This window comes from Dipodomys merriami, unplaced genomic scaffold (assembly GCF_024711535.1).
Source record: "Dipodomys merriami isolate MVZ:Mamm:240054 unplaced genomic scaffold, mDipMer1.0.p SCAF_53, whole genome shotgun sequence".
Classification (NCBI taxonomy): Eukaryota; Metazoa; Chordata; class Mammalia; order Rodentia; family Heteromyidae; genus Dipodomys; species Dipodomys merriami.
In genome coordinates this window covers 9,320,392-9,332,722 of record NW_027206102.1, presented here as the reverse complement: position 1 = coordinate 9,332,722, position 12,331 = coordinate 9,320,392, and the positions used below count along the sequence as shown (strand labels likewise).

General features: G+C 35.1%; 1 non-coding gene across 1 annotated transcript; it reads left to right on the top strand.

Moving 5' to 3' along the window:
* Positions 1-3,592: 3,592 nt before the first annotated feature.
* Positions 3,593-3,699, top strand: LOC138811465 (U6 spliceosomal RNA). The gene has a single exon (XR_011367406.1). It is a non-coding gene; the product is annotated as a U6 spliceosomal RNA (small nuclear RNA).
* The last annotated feature ends 8,632 nt before the right edge of the window (positions 3,700-12,331 follow it).

Genomic DNA, 12,331 nt, shown 5'->3' with positions numbered 1-12,331 from the left:
GGTAGATTTCATACCAAGTAAGTAGATGTTTCTAACCCCAAATCTTAAGGAATAAAATAATCATTGTCTTAGTATTCCAGACATTGTCATAAGTGGAAAAAATGATTGAAAGTATGATGGGTCAATAGTAAGCCTTTAGACACTCTACATTTTCCCCCAAATCTTCAGATGTACTCTTTGGATATTAATTACAAATGTATTTATAAACATTGATATAATATGATCTTATACATAAATATATGTATATATTATAAATATATCATATATTGTTATATTTTAAATGTGTACCATAAATATTGACTTATATTTAAATGTAATTCATCTCATCATTTATACATATATATATATATATATATATATATATGCATACTTTTTTTTTGGTCAGTTGTGGGTCTTGAACTCTGGGCTTGAGTGCTGTCCCTGTGCTCTTCAGCTCAAGGCAAGAGCTCTACCACTTGAGACATTTTGCCAGTTACAGTTTTCTGGTGGTTTATTGGAGATAAGAATCTTTGGAATTTCCTGCCTGGGCTGGCATTGAACTGTGACCCTCAGATCTCAGCCTCCTGAGTAGCTAGGATTATAGGCATGAGCCAAGGGCTCCGGGCTATATTTACATCCGAGATTTGTTAGTGGAATAAAGGGTACAGAAACTATTATTCTTATCACAAAATGACTTCACACTTACAGGTATAATTATAAGAAGAAAAACGATAAATATTCACAGTGGCACAAAAATCCCTTAGGTGCCTAACAAGACAGTACGTTTTTCCAGACACTGCATGTGGTGTGAGCTCTTTGCAACCCAAGCGACTGTAGAAGATATTGCACCCTAAACAAAACTGACAATTGCATGAACCCAGTCCTCTATGACAGATTTAGCCAGTTCTATCTTAGAGATTCTTGTTAGGGACATGATGAAAAATTTATAGTTTAATTGTGATTATAGAACTCTTTTATACATGTCACTCAGCCATTAACTATATTTAACATAGTTCCTTTTGCTCTAACTTATATTTTCATGGCTTAGGAAACTGTTTTTTGTTTGTGAAAACATAGCTGTTCACTATATAGACATGAGTTTTTAATCCTTGAAATTACTGTCTGCATAGTGTTCTATGAGATGAGCTTCTCTTTACCATATCATAGGAATAAACTTACTCTGATTCAAACTTGGACAACAGCTACCTTGTTCTCTCTCCTAGAAAACCATCTGCATAGACTTCTTTACATGTAAACAGACCCTCATTTACTTGCAAAAGTCTGTCAGTGAGTCAAACCTAACTCACCCAAGTGAGGTGAATTCCTCTGTCATGCTTCCTTTACTTTAAAAATGGTAAGAACTGTACAGCAATGTGCATACTTTTTAATGTGAAGTGTGACTCCTATTTTCCATAATGTGAATCAAGCAGAGGAATCAATTTAAGATGTGAAAGAACCTTACAAAGAGTCTTGGACCTTGAAAATTGCCCTGGGTATGAATTTTTGGAGAAATATCCCTTCTAAGACAAAGGACTCAGTTTTTTTTTATATTGTGCTGGTACTGGGGTTTGAACTCCTGGCCTTGAGCTCTATCTGGGCTTTAATTCTCAATGTTTGCTCTATACCACCTGAGCCACACCTTCACTTCTTCCTTTTACCACAAGTGCAGAAAAGAATCTCTTAGGTTTTCTACTTAAAATAGCTTGGAGTTGCAATTGTCAAATTTGAACCTACTGAGTATCTAGGTGTAAGCCACTGGTGCTGTGCTAGAACTCACTTCTTAAGAATAAATAATCACAAAAAGAGGTGCAATAAATATTTGTTCAATTATGTATGTGTTGACTGATAAGCCAAATCACTTGCTACTGGAAAAGAAAAAGAGAGAAGATAGAGATTAATATGGAGGAGAGAGACACAAAGAAAGAAGGGATGGGAGGGTAAATGAGTGGAGGGGAGTGAAAGGGAGGATATGAGAGGAGAGGGTAGCTGGGTAGAATTGTCTACTGCTCACTAAGGTATTGTTGGACAATCAATGCCGTTGCATTTATGTAGCCAAAGCTTTATATTTTTGGTAGTAAGTTGATATATAAAATACCAATTTACAGGTAGTAACCTGTTAGTGTGCTTCCTCCTGCACCAAGGAAGCCACAGTTAGGTTACTGTTACAGATAAGGCAAGAGTAAGCAGTTTAAGTTATTCTGAGAAACAATAATTGACATACTAAGAATGTTCCCTTGTATGGTGAAGTCAAGCATCACTCTTTTCCCTGCTACAGTCTTCCTCTCAACAAGAATAGCAAAACCAGAAGAGGAAGGAGATATCTGAGTAATGATCATCTCTCTGTTTAACCTCATCCCTTGGCCTCTCAAACAATAAAGCCAATGGAGACTTAACCTGAACTAATGGGGAAAATGGGGGGAAATGTTCAGTCTAACTTATTGTGAAACTTTTAAAATAATTGGGGCAGTATTTCAAATACTGAAATAAAACTTTTTAAATTATTAATAAAAAGTTACTCGAAACTTATTGAAAATTTAAGACTACAGGGCTCACTACATAGTGGAATCTGCATAGGTAAAACTGACTCGTGCTCCTATCATCAGAAATTGAAGATTGTCCCTAAACATAGACTGCTGAAGTGATAAGCGATGGAAATTCATGATGGATAGCATAATGCTGAGAGCATGGAAATTATTTCCTTTCCATCTTCAGTGTGTAGAGAAGAAAAAAGCTCTATAGGATGGTCCTGAAGGTGCAATTCTAAATTTAGGACAGAAGGTGAATAGTAAAATAGACCTATCTCAGCCATTCAGAGATTAGAAATGTGGAGAAATATATTCATTTATGTGGTCAAACATGGAAGAGAGGATGTGGCAAGCCCATAGCCAAATGCCAAAGGTAGAGATATTTAACAAAACACCATGAATTTGAAACAAGTCTTAAAAGGGGAGCTAGGCTTAGAGGAAATAGGGCAGAAGGATGGAGAGGGAAATGGTGGACTAATACAGTCATAACACTCAATGTACATATGTGAGAATATAAGTAGGAAACTTGAAGGGATAGGTGGGGTTGGGGTAAGGGAAGGAAGAAAAAAGGAAAATTTGACAATGATCCAGATGCACTGAACATTGAAATGCACATACACTCTATTCAACACTGACATGATGAAGCAAAACCCCTTTGCACAACTTGCTAAAGATAATTTTTTTGAAGTTTTAATATTAAAAGACCAGAAGCATAAACCTTTAGAGATAAATAAGAGGATAGTATTGACATATTGTTGAGGCTTGTGTTCCCAAAATTGAAACAATTCCCAAAATTGAATATATTTAAAACATTAAAACTTTGAACGAACCTTAACACTTGCTGCAGTGTTCATTATGACAGGTGCCTTGTATAGAATAATTGAATTCCTCCTCCTACACATTTCTTGAACAACAAATATCTGGAATTATTTTGTTTTTGACATGTCAATCTTGACTTTATTCTTAAATGTGTGCTTATGTAAGAAATATATGGTTGTAAAATTTCATGACAATTCTTTTGAACTTCCTTTTTGTTGAATCGTCTAGTTTAATAAAATCCAATTGCACTTTTGATATAAAAATATTTTGTGCTCAATTCAGAATCACATACACTAACATTGGAACGATACAGAGAAGATTAGCATGGCACCTGTGCAAGGACGACATGCAAATTCGTGGAGCGTTCCATATTTTTACAACAACAGATGCTGGAGGGGATGTGGCCACAAGGGAACCATACAGCATTCTTGGTGGGAGTGTAAACTTGTTCAACCACTTTGGAAAGCATTATGGAGGTTCCTCAAACGATTCCACATAAAGCTCCCCTTTGACCCAGCAACCCCACTTTTGGGGATTTACTAAATGATCACAAAAAGACCATACTAAAACTACCAGCTCAACTATGTTTATTGCAGCATTATTTACCATAGCTAAGATATGGAACCAACCCAGCTATCCCCACTACATGAATGGATCAAGAAAATGTGGTGTATATACACAAGGGAATTCTATGCCTCCATCAGAAAGAATGACATCACCCAATTTGTTAGGAAATGGAAAGACTTGGGAAAAAATTTATTATGTGAAGTAAGCCAAGTCCAAAGAAACAGGTCCCATGGTTTCCCTTATTTTCAATAACGAATATATGTCTAGGGCAAGCAGACAATGTCAAAAACTATGTTCATATGAACAGATATGATGATGTTAAGGGAATTGAACTCCAAGATAGGGAAACAAGTATTTTTTTGTTTGTTTCTTGCTATTGTTTCTAACGTACTTATAATGTGTGATGTGAATTTTTGTTTCTTTGTATGTTCCTCCCCCATGCTATAACCCTTGTTTTCACTGTATTTGAAGTTGGTGCATGTGCCTCTTGTATGTACGCTTCTCTAATTTGGGGAGGGGAAGGGAAAAGATGCATGCATGCAAACGCATGTGCATGCATGTGTGTTGGCGTGCTCAGAGTTTGAAATCAGGGCTTAAAGGCCATGCTAGGTCTTTCCTCTCTAGGTTGGTGAGGTACTATATGAACTACATTTTCTTTCCTGGGTCTTTGCTAGTTCATTAAAAATTTTGAAAAATAATTTCATGAATTTTTTTGTTTGTTTTGGAAGCCCTGATTGGGTTCCAATGGTTATCCACAGATCTCAGGCTCCTGAGTAGATATCCCAAGTAGATAGGATTATAAGTGTGACTAACCAATACAAGGCTTTCAGAATAATTTTAAAAGTAGAAGAAAATTTACTTCATGGGGGCCTGTTTTATTGTCTCCTACTTTTAAAATATTTTGCATTGATTAAATGTGAATTTATTTCATTTTTGGATTCTTAAAAGAGAGTAAGTGATATTTAAAAGTTTTGGTACTTTTTACAAAAACTGGAACTGTGGGACAGAAGAAATTTGCCTCTCTTTGGACCTCAATTTAGAAGCTCAGCTCTGTGCATGATAACCCAATGTCACCAACACAGTCTGTGTTGAAGACAAAATGTGACAGAAAACAATCACCATGGGCAATATTTGCTATGCTATTATTTCTTGGAAAATATGAATATTGAATTGAGAGTGTAAGAGAATGGAGAGAATTTACCTACCTTTTGTGTATTGCGGAAAGACTTTTGGAAACTTTGACTCATTTCCTTCCTCACTGTGTGTCTTTGGGCCATGCACTTAGTGCCTTTAATTACAATTTTTCCCAACACTAAAATGGTAATAACATTAGCATTATTGCAAATGTTATCTTAAGAATTAAGAGAAATAAAACTTGTAAAATACTTAACATAAACTTCCATGAATGAGCTTTGAGTTTAGCCAGAAGTTTTTTTTAAAATACTAAATAGAATGTCATAAGTATTACGGAAACCATTACATGTAGTGAGCAACCAGAAGTAATGTTATCTATTGATCATGCTCTGCTTCCAGGGAAGCCAGGTGGATAACTTCTCATGCTGTAAATCAAACTGGTTATCTTCAGTCTTGTTAGTGTAAAAATATCAGGGACATAATAATGAAGGAATGTTGTAGACTGAGATGAAGTCCAAAAGAAAATGTACAGGGCTGGGAAGGTAGCTCAGTGGTAGACCACTTGCCTTGCATGTCTGAGGCCCTGGGTTCTATTCCCCAGTACCACATAAGCAAAAAGAAAAAAAAGCCGGAAGTGGTGCTGTGGCTCAAGTGGTAGAGCACTAGCCTTGAGCTGAAGAGCTGAGGGACAGCGCCCAGGCCCAGAGTTCAGGCCCCTTGACCGGATCCCCCCCCAAAAAAAAAGAAAATGTACAAAACTGAGAAAACATAAAAGTATCTGAGCAGTATAGTGTGTTTTACATCATTTAAGTTAAATAACAAAGATAAGGAAAACCCAGAAGAATAAATTGTCTTTTTGATATTTTATCATAGGTCTTTCCTCATTCTTGTAGAGGCATCATCAGATGAGAGGAAATGTATTTTTTTTTTGTTCGCTTCCTTCCATTTATTCTTTTGTTTGAAATCTGAACTACATGAGACAGAAAGAAACGAAGGGAAATTAGTCACACAGGCTTTGGAAAGAAAAATCAACGTAAAATAAAATACATATAGTCTTGTATAAGGTCTAACTAAATTGAGTTATATAGTCTCAAGCATTAACAGAAAATGATTTAATCAATATCATGTTATTGAAAACTAAAAAATGTTAGGAGTTGCTTAATTTTTTCCTTTCTACTACCTTGAATAAATTATTGCTTTTGTATAGAGAGATTAAAGATGAGATTAACAAGAAACTTGATTAAAAATGGACAAAATTTCTGAATAGACATGTTTTCCAAAAAGCCCTGAAAATTGCCAGTGGGTTTACAAAGTTGTGTTTAATACAACTTCTATACTGGTTTAATGTTTTGTAAGAAAAAGTCATTAGAGAAATGCAATTCAAAATTACTATGATACTACTTCATAACTACTATAACTCTTATCAAAAAAATCAAAGGAACCAGGTGTGATGGTAAAGGCTTGTAATTCGAAGCTTTTAGGAGGTTGGAGTAAAAGGATTTGGGTCTGAGGTCATCTTGGGTATTGCACACAGTAAAAAACTGCCCTTTAAAAAAACTTTAAAAAAAAGTAATAATGTTGGCTGGTGAGAGTGTGGAGAAAAGGAAAATTTCTTCACTCTTGGTCAAAATAAAGGTTAGTACTCTCATTGTAGAAAGTAGTATGCAGTTTTCTAAAGAAATTCAAAGATGAAATATCAACTGACCCACCAATCATGTGATTATTTCTCTCTGAGTAACTCATAAATATATCTGTAGTTCATTGTTATTCACATTATTCACAACAACAGCCAAGATATAAATCGAAGTTCAGTGTTCAACTACAGACTATTAAACAACTGTGGTGCATGCACAAATATATTTTTCTGTTTCATCCTTAAAATAGCAAGAGATTTCTCCCATTAGCCACAACTTACAATCACCTGAAAGATGTATTCTAAATGAGGAAAAATGTTTACTTCTGATATTTGTAAACACACACACACACACACACACACACCAACCTCAAACATTAAGAGTGAAATTTTTTGAAAAGTAAAGCAAAGTGGAATTGCTGGGGCATTTAGGTCACAATGTAGAAGATAGTAGATATACAGGATGAACTGGTATAGAGTTACAATGTACAACATGAGGATACAGGGGACAACACTGGCCTTACATAGGAATGAAGCTAAATAAGTAGGAGTTGTTCTTCCTAGTAAATGTTGCTCTTTTGGATGCTCTTCCTCCAGTAATGGATAAGATGAACATAATTCTTTAAATATATCTGCCTGTTAGCAGAAATAATAACAAACAATATAGCAATAATATTGTATGCTCAACATAGGACAAAATATCAAATTAAAATACATGAGATTATCCTTGGTGTGAACTAATTATTACAAATAAGGGAAACCATGGGAGCTATGTTTCTTTAAGTCCCACCAACAGTGTAATAGAGTTCCCAATTGGCTACATCCATGTCAGCATTTGCTATTGTTAGTCTTCTTGATAATGACCATTCTAACGGATGAGGTAGAATCAGTCTTGTTTACTTGTAGATTTGTGGGCACCTTCTAGCTACCATAAATGAATGAATCCATGAAACTTATATTGCTCTGAGTCTGCATTCTGTTCTCTTTGCTCTTAGTATAATTTTACCAAGCCTTTCATTTTCATTAATACTGGTGAAAAGTCATCCTCTCTGATGGGTGAATAGAATTCCACTGTGTTTGTTTGTGTGTGTGTGTGTGTGTAAGATCATGATAGGCCCATAAGCCTTCTGTTTCATCTGTAATTTTGTAATTCCATATTAAATTTGGATTGCTTTCTCTACTGCATTGAAAAATATAGTTGGGATTTTGATGAGTATTGCATTGTCAATTTTTTGTCGGCCATATTGCAGTTTCATCATGTAAATTCTTCCAACCAGGAGCATTAAAATATTTTCCATTTTCTTGAGTCTCCTTCAATTTCCCTTTTTAGATTTTTAAAGTTTTCACAGTAGAGGTCCTTCACATTTTTAGTTACATTAATTCCTAGTTTTGTTGTTGTTGTTTAGTTTAGATTTGATTTGGTTTAGAGGCTAATCCATATGAAGTTGTTTTCTGAATTTCAGCCTGGATATTTCCATTCTTGGTAACACAAAAACTACTGATTCTTGTGGTTTTTATACCCTGCTACATTGCTGAAGGTTAGCATCACCTTTAGTAACTTGAAGGAGGAAACTATAGGGTCCTTTAAATACAGGATCATTTCATCTGTAAAAAGGGATAGTTTTATGTCTTCCCTATTTGGATCCCCTTTATGTTTTTCTCTTGCTTATTGCTCTTGCTAGAAAGTCCACTACCTTATTGAAGAGTAGTAGAGAGAGTGAACATCATTGTCTCATTCCTGATTTTAATGTCTTCATGCTTCCACTGGGTAAATGCTAATTATCTGTCATATATATACTCTGAATTATATTGAGGTATGTTCCATGCATTTCTAGCTTCTCAGACAATCATAAAGGGGTATTGGAGCTTGTTAAAAGCTATTATTACATCCCTATAGACAATCATGTTTTTCTTTTACCTGCTTCTGCTGATGTTTTGTATTATGATTATTGACAAGAATATTGAATCCAATTGTATCCTAAGATGAATCCTATTTGATCATACAATATTATTTTTTGTTGCTGAAATTAGTTGGTGAGAATTTTATTAAGAAGTTCTGCATCATTGCTTATCAAAGAATTGGGTTCATAGTTCTCTTTCTTTGGTGAGTCCCTATATAATTTGGGGAAGAGTCTAATTCTGCATCATACAATGTGTTCGATAATTCCATTTCCCTTTCTATTCCATTGAAGAGTTACATCTATATATTGTAAGTTCTTTGCAGGCCTTAATTTCATGGTAAATTTATTGAGTCATAGATTTTTCTGAAATGGGAAGTGGTTTATTGACATTTCATTTTCATTTCTTCTTATGTGTTACTTCTTGCTTCAGATCCAGTATAGGAACGCATCAATTTCTCCAGGATTCTTCAGGTGATTGGCATCAGATTTTCAAAGTGCTGTCTTATAACATTCTCAATTTTGCTTATATCTGTTGTGGTCTCATTTTTGTCTCTAATTTTCTGTATTTGCATGAGTTCTCTTATTGTTTTGTCTTTTTTATTATGAGGTGATATACAGAGAGGTGGGTTACAGTTACATAAATAATGAGTACATTTTTTTCTTCTTCCCCCAACACTGACATCCCACTCCCACAAAGTTGTAAAGTTTATTTCTAATATAGTGTCTAGTGAATATCACTCTTGCTTTGGTTAATCTTTGTCCCACCATTTCTGTGATTTCCCTTCCTTTCCCCAAGTCAGATTAACTTATGAATAAGACAAAGGGTACAGAAATCAAAAACAGTGAGTACAGGGAATAAACCAAAGGGGAAAAACTAAATAGAAATAACTAAAAACAATTCACTATACAATAATCTTCTATCCATTTCTTGGAGCTCATTTTGATAAGCATCATTTTATGGTGATATGTGTATTGCTATTGAGCTACTGTGAATATCCTAGAAATATTCTAGTTTTTCCAAATGAGTGAAAACATGTAGCCTCTGATTCTTTGGGTCTGGCTTGTTTGAATTATTATGTTCCCAAATGATTCCATTTTCTTACAAATGGGACAATGTCAATCATTCTGATGGAAGCATAGAATTTTGTTGTGAATATATACAACATTTTCTTGATCCATCATTGCTGGGTCATAGGGGAGCTCTAGTGAGGAACCTCTATACTTCTTTACAGAGTATTTGAACAAGTTTACATTTCCACCAGTAGTGTAGTAATGTTCCTTTTTGGCCACATCCCCACCAGCCCAGCATCTGTTATTATTAGTTTTCTGCATTCAAACTGGGGTTAGGTGGAATCTCAATTTTGCTTTGATTTGCATTTCTTTTATGGCCAGAAATGTTGCATATTTCTTCATGTGTCTATTGGCCATTCATATTTCTTCTTCAGAGAGGTCTGTCCTTAAATCTTAAGTTCAATTATATTATGAGGGTTGTTGTTTCTATGAGGATTTGTTTTTTGGGGGGGCGTTAATTTTGGGGCTCTAAGAATATTTGCGATATGAGGACATTGTATGTTGCAGAGCAAATAAAGACCTTCTCCCACTCTGTTAGTTTTCTACTTGTCTTTCTATCTATATAAGTTCTCTTTTTAGTCAGATTTGGTAAGGGTCTGTCAAGTCTGTTAATTTATTGAAAGAACCAGCTCTGTTTTGTTGATCTTTCTATGTTTTATTTTGTCTTTATTTAGTTATTTCTGATTTAATGTTTTATATGTTTCAGCCTACTTACATTTGGACTTGTTCCTCTCTTCAAGGAGCTTTAGGTACATGATAAAAATACTGATTTGAGATTTCCCCAATTGCTTGATGTAGGCATTCAAAGCTATAAATTTTCCTGTAAGTACTGCATTTAATGTGTCCCAGAGGAGCTGGTATTTTGTGTGTTCATTTTTGTTGAATACCAGAAACTTTCAGATTTCCATTCTAATCTCTTCAGTGCCCCACTGGTCATTCAGCAATGTGTTGTTCAGTCTTCATAGGTTTGACAATTTTTTTTGCTTTAGCTGTTTAATTGTAAGTTTATTCTGCTGTGGTCTGACAAGCTATGGGAATTCAATTAATTTTTCTTTTGATTTGGACAGAATTTCTGTATGACATAGGATGGGTTCTGTTTTGGAGAATTTTCCATGACCTGCTGCAAAGAATGTATATACTGACACTGAATGTATATTCTGTAGATGTCTGTTAGGGCAAGATGGTCAATGCAGTTATTTATTTAGGTCTTCAGTTTCTTGGTTGAGTTTTTCCTGGATAACCAATCCATGCGTGACAATTATGGGTTGAGATGTATTTTTAGGTTATGTAGTATTTGGTTGATGATGTGGGGTGGTCCAAGATTCACGGCATTGATATTTACACTTGTTGTATCCTCCTAATGGAGAACTGCCTTTATCAATATATAATATCCCTTCCTACTAATTTTAATTTTAATTCTCTAATATTTTATGTTAGTAATTCTACTGTGGCCTGTTTATGGTATCCATTTACTTGAAAAATTTCCTTCCAGCCTTTCAGTTCGAGTATGTGTTTGTTTTGGTCAATGAAATGTATCTCTAGTGGACACTGGATGGATGTGTCTTGTTTTTTCATAATACTATCTAACCTGTGTTTTCTAATTGGAAATTTAAGTCCATTGATATTGAGAGTTACGGCTGGGAAATATTTAATAATTCCTGCTGTTATACACCTGCTGTTAGGAGCTGTGCCTCATCTATTCTTTTTTTTTGGGGGGGGGTCCAGTCGTGGGGCCTGAACTCTGGGCCTGGGTGCTGTCCCTCAGCTCTTCAGCTCAAGGCTAGCACTCTACCACTTGAGCCACAGTGCCACTTCTGGCTTTTTTCTTTTTGCTTATGTGGTGCTGAGGAATCGAACCCAGAGCCTCATGCATGCAAGGCAAGTGCTCTACCACTGAGCCACCTTCCCAGCCCCTCATCTATTCTTAATATATTTACATTGTTCTCTGGTAGGGAGCATTTTATATAACCATTTCCTGTTCTTTTTGACCTTCTCTATGTAGGATATATTTGATTAATTTCTATCTTGTTGATTTGGTGGAGATAAAATTTTCAAGTTCTCTTTGTCATGAAATATTTTTATATATCCTTTAAATATAAAGGAGAGTTTGGCTTGGGAGAGTATTCACAGTTGGTAGTTGTTTGTCTTTAATGTTTGCCATATATCATGCCAGGCTCTCCTTTTTACCATATCAGCTAAGAAATCATTATTTTTTCTGACTGTATATCCTTTATAAATAATCGGTCTTTTCTCCTGACAGCTTAAGAATCCTTTCCTTGATCTCTAATGATCCTCTAATGGATTATGATGTGGTGGTGGGTTGTTCTGTTCTGGTATTCTCCGTTTGGTGTTCTAAAGGCTTCTCTTCTCTGAATGAGCCTATGTGTTTGGATGTTTGGCATGTTCTCTGCTAGAATTTTGTAATATGTTTCCCATCCATTTTGTTTCTTGCTCTTCTCCTTCTTGATACCTATCTCCCCCAAGTTTGATCTTCTAACTGAATCTTGAACTTCCAGCGAGATCGTTTCTTATTTCTTGGAATTGTTCTACATGATTAACTCCTCTTTTCTATTAGACCTAGTCTGTCTTTGATGCCTAACATTATCTTCTATGTCATCTATTAGCTGTGGAGACTTTCTACTTTGGTTTTGATTTCTCTGTCTTCTAATTGGTCATTTTTTTTAGGGCTTCTATCTTAACTA